The 11,090-nt window shown below is 36.9% G+C and overlaps 1 protein-coding gene across 3 annotated transcripts in view; it reads left to right on the top strand.

Annotated features, from left to right (window-relative positions):
• The first annotated feature begins 4,248 nt into the window (after positions 1–4,248).
• Positions 4,249–11,090, top strand: part of LOC101901673 (cartilage oligomeric matrix protein) — a 72,714-nt gene continuing 65,872 nt past the window's right edge. The window contains exons 1-2 of one of the 3 annotated variants that reach the window (XM_005177372.4): positions 4,249–4,386; positions 5,533–5,731. The gene's annotated coding sequence lies outside the window, so the exon portion shown is untranslated. Of the gene's footprint in view, positions 4,406–5,532; positions 5,732–11,090 lie in introns of all 3 variants that reach the window. The other 2 variants (XM_005177373.4, XM_011298204.3) reach the window with 2 other exon arrangements.

Genomic DNA, 11,090 nt, shown 5'->3' with positions numbered 1-11,090 from the left:
GCGCAACAAATTTGATTAGTCGAGGTAAACCGGCAGTAATCCAAAATCGTAACACACACACACACACACACCCATACTCACGCATGCTGGCAACAGGTGTGTCTGTGTGTGAGTATGTTTCTGCGATTTAGCTTCCGCCGTAACTTAAAAGTTGGTTGACATTGCCTCTGTGCTTTGCCTTTGCTTTGGCCAAAATGACATACGACAGCCTGTCAGAGGATCTAGTTTTGCATTGTTGCTGTTGTTGTTGTGCCGTTTTTGCATAGCAATTATTTTACAGCCTCCTCTGCATAGGTGTGCTGTGAGCAGAGCACTTACAACTGGTTGTTGTCACGGGTTCGATTCGTTTATGGGGCACAGTGTTTGGAATCGCAATAAAATGTGTTGGAATGCAGATTTTCAATAATTCTTGAAATATAAAAAAAAATTGAAAAAATATTTCAGAAATTCTTTTAAGAATTCTAAAAATACACTTTGCGATACGACCATACTTCAGATGTTCTATAATCCTTGAAATTAAAAAAAAAGAAAAAATTATAAAAATATATATTAGGAATTTCAGCAAGATACTTTGCGATACGACCATACATTTTAAGAATTCTAAGAAGGCATTTTCGGGTACAACCATACTTTAGACTTTCAATAATTCATTGACATTCAAAAAAAAAAAAAAAAAAATAGAAATAAAACAGTTTGCGATACGACCATACATTTTAGGAATCCCACCCAGACACTTGCGATACGACCATACCTCAGATGATCAATAGTTTTTCAAATTTCAAAAAAAAAAGGAAAAAATATAAAAGTACATATGGAATTTCATCAAGACACTTTGCTATACGACCATACTTATTTTGTTTAATACTTGAAATTCCCAAAAAATAAAAAAAAACATTTTATGAATTCAATAATTCATGCAGTTCTAAAGAAAGAGATTTATAAATACATTTTAAAAATTATACCAAAACACTTTCAGATTATCAATAATTCTTGAAATTTCAAAAAAAAAAAAAAAACACAAGAAATGTAAAATATATTTTAGAAATTCTGACAAGACACTTTGCGCTACGACCATACATTTTAGAAGACACCTTGCGGTTTTTTGAATTCTGACAAGACACTTTACGATACGACCATACTTTAGATTTTCTATAATTCACGAAATTCCAAAAACAAAAGAAATTTAAAAATACGTTTAAGGAATTTCTGCAAGACACTTGCAATACGACCATACTTCAGATGATCAATATTTCTTGAAATTTCAAAAAAAAGGAAAAAAATATAAAAGTACATATTTTGAATACCAACAAGACATTTTGCGATACGACCATAAATTTTAGGAACTCTAACATGTCACTTTGCAATACAACCATACATTTTAGAAATTCTGACAAGACACTTTGCGATGTTACCATACATTTTAGAAATTCTGACAAGACACTTTGCGATGCGACCATACATTTTAGGAGTTCTGACAAGACACTTTGCGGTACGAACATACATTTTAGGAATTCTGTCAAGACACTTTGGAATATAACAAAATGTAGCTGCATTCTGCAAACTCCATATCACATAGTCAGCTTTGTGTGCTTTACTAACCTCCCTTACTAGGCTTCATCCGAAACAACTTTAATAATTGCGAGCCTTTAGCAACATCCTTAATTCTGAGCTGCCAGGAACCTGAATAATTATACCCTCAGCAATATGGCCAGAGAGGGTATATATCATTTGATACAGCCAAAACGTGCCTCATCGAAATAACGGTTTTAGACCCTAGGTCTCTTTGGACCAAATCCGTTTCAAGACATTTGGAGTCGATATAGCGATGTCCGTCCGTCTGTCTGTCAAGCTGGCTGGTGCGCGCGATAACTCTCGAAGGGAGCATTCGATTTCATCAAAACTTGGTAAATTGTAATATTATTGTCAAGCTTATATCGAGTTCGGAGATGGACAATTTCGGTCCACTCCTTCTGGTACCTCCCACACAAAATATCAAAATTTTCAAAGAAAATAATTTATTGCATAGAAAGAGAAAGGATAATCCAATTTTGCTCGAACTTTGCGAATCCTAATATTTGCATTAGTGCTAGGTCTGGTGCGAAAATGGACACAATCGGTCCACTCCATCAAGTATCTCCCCCACAAAGGGTCAACATTTTGAATAATTATAACTCTTATAAAATATAGGGGACTCATATTACACACACAACAATGTTTTTATTAACCCAATGTCTGGTGTGAAGATGGAATATATCGGAATACTCCTTTTGGTACCTCCCGCACAAAGCGTAAATATTTGGAATAACCATGAAGCTCATAAAGCGCGAAATTAATATCCGATTCCATTCAGACTTGGCACAAGTCAATATTTCTATCAACTCAAGATCTGTTATAAATATGGTAGACATCCGACCATTCCTTCTAGGACCTCCCCCACAAAGGGTCGAAGTTTTGAATACCCTTAAAGCTCATAAAATCCGAAATAAGCACTTAGTTCTCTTCAAATTTCACACATCATAATATTTTTATTAGCCCAAGGTCTGGTGTGAAAATGGGATATATCGATCCACTCCTTCTGGTACCTCTCCCACAAAGGGTCAACATTTTGAATATCCATGAAGCTCATAAAACGCGAAATTAACATCCGATTCCATTCAGACTTGGCACAATGGTAGAGATCTGACCATTTCTTCTGGTACCTCCCCCACAAAGGGTCGAAGTTTGAATTACCATAAAGCTCATAAAATTCGATATAAGCACTTGGTTCTCTTCAAATTACATACATCACATTATTTTTATTAATTCAAGGTCTGGTTTAAAAATGGAATATATTGGTCCACTCCTTCTGATACCTCCCCCACAAAGGGTCAAAATTTTAAATACCCATGAAGCTCATAAAGCGCGAAATTACTATCCGATTCCATTCAGACATGACACATCTCAATATTTCTATGAACTCAAGATCTGTTATAAAATCGTAGAAATCGGACCATTCCTTCTGGTACCTCCCACACATAGGTTTCAATATTTTTGAAAAACAAAACGCTCAAAGAACGCGCTATAAGCATCCAACTCTCTTCAAATTTCATACATCCAAATATTTTTACCAACGCAAGATCTGTTGTGAAAATGATATACATCTGCCAACACCTTCTGGTACCTCTGCCACAAAGGGTCACAATTTTTAATACTTATATCTACCATAACTTGCGAAACAAGTCGGCGATTCTTTACAACTTGCTTGCTAGAAATCTGATATGAATATATTATCGAAATTTATGATTTCGCATAAAATTGAATATAAATCTTCGATTTCCTTCAAATTTTGCCCATACCAATATTTTTATCTGTAGTAGATGAAGTATGACAATGGAATACTTCGGTCCACTATATATGTTACCTCACGCATTTTTCCACATTTTTCAAAAATGAAAAATCTCATATAAAATATAGGAAGGTGTCCATAGAGTCGAAATCTGGCACGTTGTAATATTTATATCAGTCTTATTTATTTCAATATTGGACAATTGCTTCTGAACCTCCCCCAGAAAGGGTCAACAGTTTGAATAATCATAACTCAAGTCTGGGCGTATACATCTGTCGGCAAAACCGACTGATACTATTTTATATAATTTTATTTTGAAGTGTTCTTCTTAATTTTTCCACTTCCCATGCACAGTGCCATATTTATTTGCTAAGTGATAAACACAACAACATAAAAAATCATATCAACAACACAACAGAGCTAAGGTGGTTTTGGCAGCAACAGTAAATAGCACGTGGGCGTTTGAATATGGTACTCTCAGAGAAACTGCAACTACTCTGAGAGAAAAATCAATTGAAAAAGAGGCTGTTTACGATACACGGAGATAGTAAGCATCGCAATGAGAATAGTGGCTACCAAAAGAGCAAGAGATAAACAAAAGGGGAGCTTTGTTATTGTTGTCAATGAATGCAGCAGCCGCAGCAGCAACAAGTCGTTGCGATCTCATGTGTAAATGGGAGTTTGTTGTTATTGTCCCCACTCGTCAACATCCACGCTCTCATACACACGAAAGTAGTAACTGTGGCTGTTACATTTGATGTTTGCCAACTACCATCATATCATCATCGTCGTCGTTCGTTTGTCCGTTCGTGCTGAGCACCTACCTTATTTTGCCAGGTCTTGTGTGTTCGGTTACAATGCGTGTGAGAGTGTGTTCATGTGTGTGTGGTGGTTGTGTTCTTTCCGTTTGCTGTGGAGTGCGGTTGGTGCTCTGTTTTGATTATTTGGCCGTTGAGCAAATCATCAGTCAACGTTTGCACCTTGACCAAAGCAGTTCGGGTTCTGGTGTGGTGCGGTAGAAGAATAGTGAAAAAGAAAACGGTTCTTTGGATTTAAATCAAGTAAATCAAAGTGTTTAGAGTAAATTAATTCCCTTTTACGTGTGTTATGGATTTTAAAGACTGTGATTAACAATTTGAGGAAAAGAAGAAATAGTTTGACATTTATGAATTGTGTTTAATTGCAACATTGTTGCCGCATACCAAAAAAAAAAAAAACAAGTGTCATCAATCAAACGAATGCATCGGAAGAGCGAATGACCACCCAAACAGGCGACATCCCAGCAATTCTGTTGTGATAGCCATCATCAAAATTCTATTTCATAGTTCTTCGGGTTTGTGACAATTTTAACGAATGCCATTCTGACGATTTGGGTTATATCCATTGTTGTTGCTGCCGTTGTTGTTTTGATGTGTGTTGTTTTTTTTTGCATGTGATGAGTGATGTTGCATTTGTTGTTCTGTGTGTGCGCCTCTTCAAAGTGCGTGAGTTTGGTGGGGTTGCCTGCCTGCCTGCCTTTTGGTTTTTAATGGCCCCCAACATATCACAAGTGTCAAATGTGGAAGAAGAACAGCAACAACAACATAAAAGGTGCGTGTTGCTCGTTCGCTGCTGCTGCTGTTGCGCTGACCATTGTTGACTAATGGAATATTATTTTAATTTTTATTGCTCTTTTAACGAATGCTTGGCTGCTTGGATGGATGGCCGGGCAAGCAGCTAAAGATTTCACAAATCACTTTTGGCACTTTAAATAGGATCATCAGCATTAACATCAGCATTGCTCATCGGCATCTCTTCGGCAATCACAAAGAGTGGGTTGCTTGGTTGTTGGCTTGTCGTGGTCGTCCCCTTCGTTTCAATCATTTGAAGTTCTTGACTCGGCAGTGAATGTCGCGTGTTCTGTGTGTGATATCTCCGAACAGTTTCCAAAAACGATTAGCAAAGATATTTTATGTGTTCGGTGAATAAAATTGCGAAATTACAAGAAATTGTGAAAAAATTGAAACAAAAACTGATGTCAATGCCAATTAATAATAAATATCACAAAATAATTTAATTGATTAAACCATGGCAAACATTTGTGTAAAACCATAAAATCTGAGAAGAATGCAAAAGAAAAAAATTAAAGCAATAAAATAACGATATAAAAATATACTCCTCGTGCAAGTTTTTAACGGTTTACATTTCTGTTTTGTATTTTTTCACAGAGTTTTTGAAAATTAATGACAATTGTATTGCGTGTCTAGAAGAGATATTCACAAAAAAAAAGAAGTGTTAAGGAAAAAATCAAAACAGTGAAAAAAACAAACTTTTGAAATTAAAAGAACGCTGCCATCGAAGGACATTCACAGAAGTAAATAAACAACAAATGTTGTCGGCAATTTACGAACTTGTCATTTAAAAAGGGTAAGTCTGAAGGCATGTGACATGCAAAACTTGTATTAAATGATTTTTTCTTGATTAAATTCCAAGAAAATTAAGAGTGATTTTTTATTGATTTTTTTTTTCGAGACGAGGAAGGCAGGGAACAACATTTTTTTGAAAATGTAGATGAAAATAAATAACATTAATTATAGAAAAAAAAAAAAAAAAAAAAAAATAACAAATAATGTGAGGTCCGATATTTTCCTTCTTCTCGCTTAGCCTAAAAGGTGCTAGACTTATTGAAATACCTCACGAGGATCCGAAATGCCGTTTCTCTCGGACAATGTGGTTGAAACTCTTAATTATATGGGTTATGCTAAGCATTATACTAAGGACTAAGGAATTTGATGCATTTCCGAAATTCTCCAAGAAATGAATGTGGGAATAGAGGACTCCATATACTTCTCAGACATATCAAGGTATAATGTGTCTGAAAGTCCTCTATTCCCACATTCATTTCTTGGATCGTTTTGGAAAATCTGGTTCGAGGCATCAATAGATACATCGAATTCCTTAGTCCTTAGTATAATGTTTGGTGTGCGACAAAAGAATGTTATATGTAGAATATAACACCGTACACAAAACCAAGGAATTCGGCTGAAATTTGCAACGTTGATAGATTTATCCAAGGTGCGATTGAAGAATACGAGTTAGTTTAGTGGGTTCTACACCCAAATAAAATCCACTTGAACAAGAGGATAGTGTTGGGCAATCTAGTTCACAAAGTGGATCGATATTTCTTGGCTCTTTTCGCATAAGGAACCAGTTCCTAAATATATTTCCTTTGTCCCAAACAGTTCCGAATGCGATTCCTGATTTCCTGATTCAATTTCCTGAATGGCCCCATTATTGCGGAAGGTTTAATAAGAAATCCGCAGGATCGTGTGGTATTTATGAGAGTGTGTAAAGGGGGATCGATGGTGGCGCTTGGAAACACATTGCGATTATCTTCAATCACTGTAAAAACCTGATCTTCTTTTAAATCTCAAACAAAAAAGGGGCAATTGCAATTCTCAGCCTTAAACTTGTTAATGAACAATTATAGACTCCAGTAGCGCCAGGAAGCTACTTGAGTACTTTATGATCTGAGATAGCAACCGGCAACAGGTTCTGAATTTCCACGCAAAATATCCGGCACGCAATCAAAGGTCACTCTTCTTACCACGTGGAATGCGGTAATGAGAACACAGCTGAATGTGCAGGTCGAGGGAAATTTAATACCGACCACGAACTACCCCAAGTTTAGAGGGGTTACATTCGACAGCATGTTCAAGTCGTCTGCGCAAGTCACAGCTATCTGCGACAAGATGAAAAGTAGGAACAAGGTCCTCAAAGCGCTCGCCGGCACCACTTGGTGTGCGGACAAGGAAATCTTGTTGACCTCTTATAACGCGCTAGGTCGGTCTGTGGTCAGCTATGCGGCTCCAGTGTGGTCTGTGAATGCTAGTCCTACGCAGTGAAAGCACAAGCCAGAATGCTGGCCTGAAAACTGCGACAGGGTGCCCCCTCATGACACCAGTGGACCATCTACGTAAGGAGGCGAAAGTCCGTCCCTTACGTCAGCATAACTATATGTATTTGTTGCAGAGAACCATGAACCTGCGTGAGTGTTACCGTGGTAGTTATCCCAACCAGGCGTGTCAGGGAGGACATACATGATATAGAGATGCTATAAGAGAGAACCTCTAGATCAAAAAGCCTATCCGGTAGGTCTAAGTGGCATTCATACCGATGCAGTCCCAGATACCATAAGCAATTACAGTATGAATGCCGTCCTCGGAGTCCTCCCCCCATCCATTGCAGCTGAAGAACGTCAGCTGCCTAGACCAAGCAGGGTAGTTTTGGCGCAATCGTCTCCAATTCGTATTGGGCACGAATTGACGAAGATGTGCGTGAAATCCGCCCGGCGTGTGATATAGACCCGCACATTACGCTGCTCTTTTTAATTGCTGCGCCAAATCTACCCAACTCTCCAGAAGATCTCTGGTTACAGTTCTTTATGGTAGCCAAATTTTTAAACCTGAAGCTTGAACCAGATTAGAAGAATTCAAACATCTACATGTACTGATGATACAACAACAACAACAACAGGCTCTGAATGGTAGGAAGCTCGATGTAACGTAGAGTTTGCGTATTTGTGTGAGAGTCTCGGATATAATATCTGATTGCCAATGATCCTTAGACTGATGAGGCGATGGGTACCCCCCAAAATACCCAAAACTCCCTGCTGGTTCCCACGTAAAAAAGTATCCCGGATTCCGGCGTGTTAGTAGACCACGTGCCTATAAGAGCTATATGTTTGCAGCCAGGTTACTTACTGCTTTCTAATGGAGCTTTGTTGACACCTGTGAGCCTCGAGGCATGTTACCAAGTTCATGATCGACCTTAATCCCCTAATGACATCTGGAAGACAAAACGACCTTAATCCCTTCATAAATTGGTGACGCACTGAAGACAAGACCAATTTATATAACTCCCACTGATGCCGGCGTTGACGCCTTAGCAACCTCGGTCAATCAAGCTACAATTAAAGAATACTTCTACTTATATGACCAGACACGGACAATGAATCAGAATCTTATGGTACATGACGAGGAGCTTCTAATGTTGGCGTGTTAGTAGACCACATGCCTATAACAGATTCTAACAGAGCCTCTTTAAAATCGGGGCGTCGCCACGGTTTTTACTTTAAGAAACCAAGTTCTTCTTTGTATTTTTTCCATCACGGTAAATGCTTCCAGATTTTAAATTTTTAGTAATTATATATTCCAAGAATATTTTATATTATTTATACTTTTTTAACCAGATTTAGAAATTTTCAAAATATTTAGGCGACTTTATAAATAATTCAAACGTTGGAAAAAGAAAAAAAAAAATGGAAATTTTTGGAGGTTGTATTCTTATATCTACATTTTCTTTAAATATTTCCTTCGGAAAATAATTGTTTTATTTTTTTTTCTTAAATTCTAATTAATGTCCCTCACATCCTCTTTCTCTCTAACGCCGGTCATAACTCAGCGCCTTGTGTGTCCAACTCCTCCCAAACATTTTTTTGGTAATGAAGTTAAAATTTATTGCCTCCCATTAACACAATGGCATTTATCTAACAAACCATATGAATTATTAGCCTTTTAATTTGAAAGATTTCTCTATGGCTGAGCTTTCATTCCGAAACGAAACTAATTTATGCACATTAAATTAACTGGATCACTTCTATGCCACTTCAACATTGGCCTTCGTTACCCAAAAAAATGAAATGAAGTTATAAATGTAATCTTGAAATGATCTCTCATATCAGGCGTTATTCTTTTGATAATATTTTATAATTAGACATTGATCTTTTTAATGTTATTCGGAGCCCAAGTTAAGTGGGTAGGGGAACTTCCCCATTTTTGTTTGCCTTCCACCACAAATTCAAGACAAATAATACCTGAACTAGAAATACATGATATATTTCAATATCAATAACGCCCTCTTGTTTATATAACTTTTTCTTAGTAGCGGCAGCATCCGCCGCAGCAAACAGCCTGCCTGCCTGCCACAACAAATCTGCCGTATTCAAATTAATTAATGGCCAAATGAGATAATAACGCGTTGGAGAACAACAAAGATTTTGTTAGCGGGATGTGAACGAACGGAAATTCCAAACCGATTGCTGCTGTATTCGCTGCTACACCTAAGCCGTATTCGAAAACAAAAAAACCACAAAAGCAACAACTCATTAACAATTAAATGGCTTTTGAAAGAATATTAAAATTTATTTCTAAATTTAATTGTTCTGTTTGTTGCTAATAAACCGTCAGTCCCATAAACACTCAATTGCAACTAACTGGAATTGTTGTTGTGAGCGTATCGACGATTTGTGTGGGAGTTTATTTAAAATTATTTATTGGAATTTAAAACTAAATATAATTATTTGCTATATTTGCAATTGATGCTGAGTGGGTTTATGTTTATATGATATTTGTGTGTGTATGTGTGTGCGAGATTGGAAAGTAATACCACCCCACTCATGGAGATTGTAATTGATAGTAAGAATTTGAAACTTAGCTTTTTCCATAAAAGCTAAGAAAGGCAATAACTTTTGCTGCAAATTTACAGTGAAATATGAATCCAGAAGTTTCGAATAAAAATAGCGACATTTGCCAGGTGTGTATTGTAGATATATATGCACATACACACCTCAGTCTTTTATATATACAAAACTTTTTACCGGATTTTCAAGAATCATTTTAAAGATCTTCCATAAACAGAAGGCTTAGTTTGCTATGGACCTAATTTCCTTTATGGAAAAAAAAATCTCAAAAAGATATATTTTTTACATTATTAAGACTATCTATAAAAGACTCTCTAAAGATCTTCTTTATGGAAACAACGTCTTCTACAAAAACAAGTAAAAAAGCTGTAAGTTCGGCCTGGTCGATCTTCGAATACCCTCCACCTTTTGGAACGAATTTGACAATTTTTAAAAAAATAAAATCCGATAAAAATTCTGTTAAAACTTAAAAATACCGAATGTAGCCGTTATATTAGGGTCTATACGACGACGTGGACCTACATACACAACTTTTCTGTTGTAGGCTGTACTGTCCATTACGAAATTCAAATACCAAATTTGAAACAATTCCGGTGAATAATGTCGCTAAAATCATCAAAATACCGAATATTGAGAGGTACCGTTATATGGGGGCTATACGAAGACATGGACATGCACAGACAATTTTCTGTCTTAGGCTGTACTGTCCATTAAGAACTTCAAATACCAAATTTGAAACATTTCCGGTGTATAATGTCGCTTAAATCATCAAAATACCGAAAAATGGGAGGTACCATTACATGGGGGCTATACCAAAATGTGGACCTATATGACCTATATTTTCAATACTAAAAGTCCTGCAGGCATAATACACATTTAAGTAAAATTTTATCAACCTACTTTATTTCGTTCGGAAGCTAGAGTGATTTCCACAAACGGACAGATGAACAGACGGATAGAAGACCTCCTCCATATATATAAAACACCCTCAGGCTTTTTATACTGATCAACCATAATCTTCACATTTTTTATACCCTCAGCCATATGACTACAGAGGGTATATATCATTTTATACGACCAAAACCTGCCTTATCGAAATAACGGTCTTAGACCCTAGGTCTCTTTGGATCAAATCCGTTTCAGGACATTTGGGTTGATCTAGCGATGTCCGCGCGTCTGCCTGTCTGGCTTGTGGGCACTATAACTTTCGAAGGGAGTATCCGATTTGATCCAAATTTGGTACATCGTAATATTGGATCGGGTTCGGAGATGGGCAATATCGGTCCGCTTCTTCTGGTACCTCCT

The sequence above is a fragment of the Musca domestica genome, unplaced genomic scaffold (genome assembly GCF_030504385.1).
Source record: "Musca domestica strain aabys unplaced genomic scaffold, Musca_domestica.polishedcontigs.V.1.1 32, whole genome shotgun sequence".
NCBI lineage: Eukaryota > Metazoa > Arthropoda > Insecta > Diptera > Muscidae > Musca > Musca domestica.
Note: the sequence above shows the minus strand (reverse complement) of the source record. Positions and strands in the feature narration are given on the sequence as shown.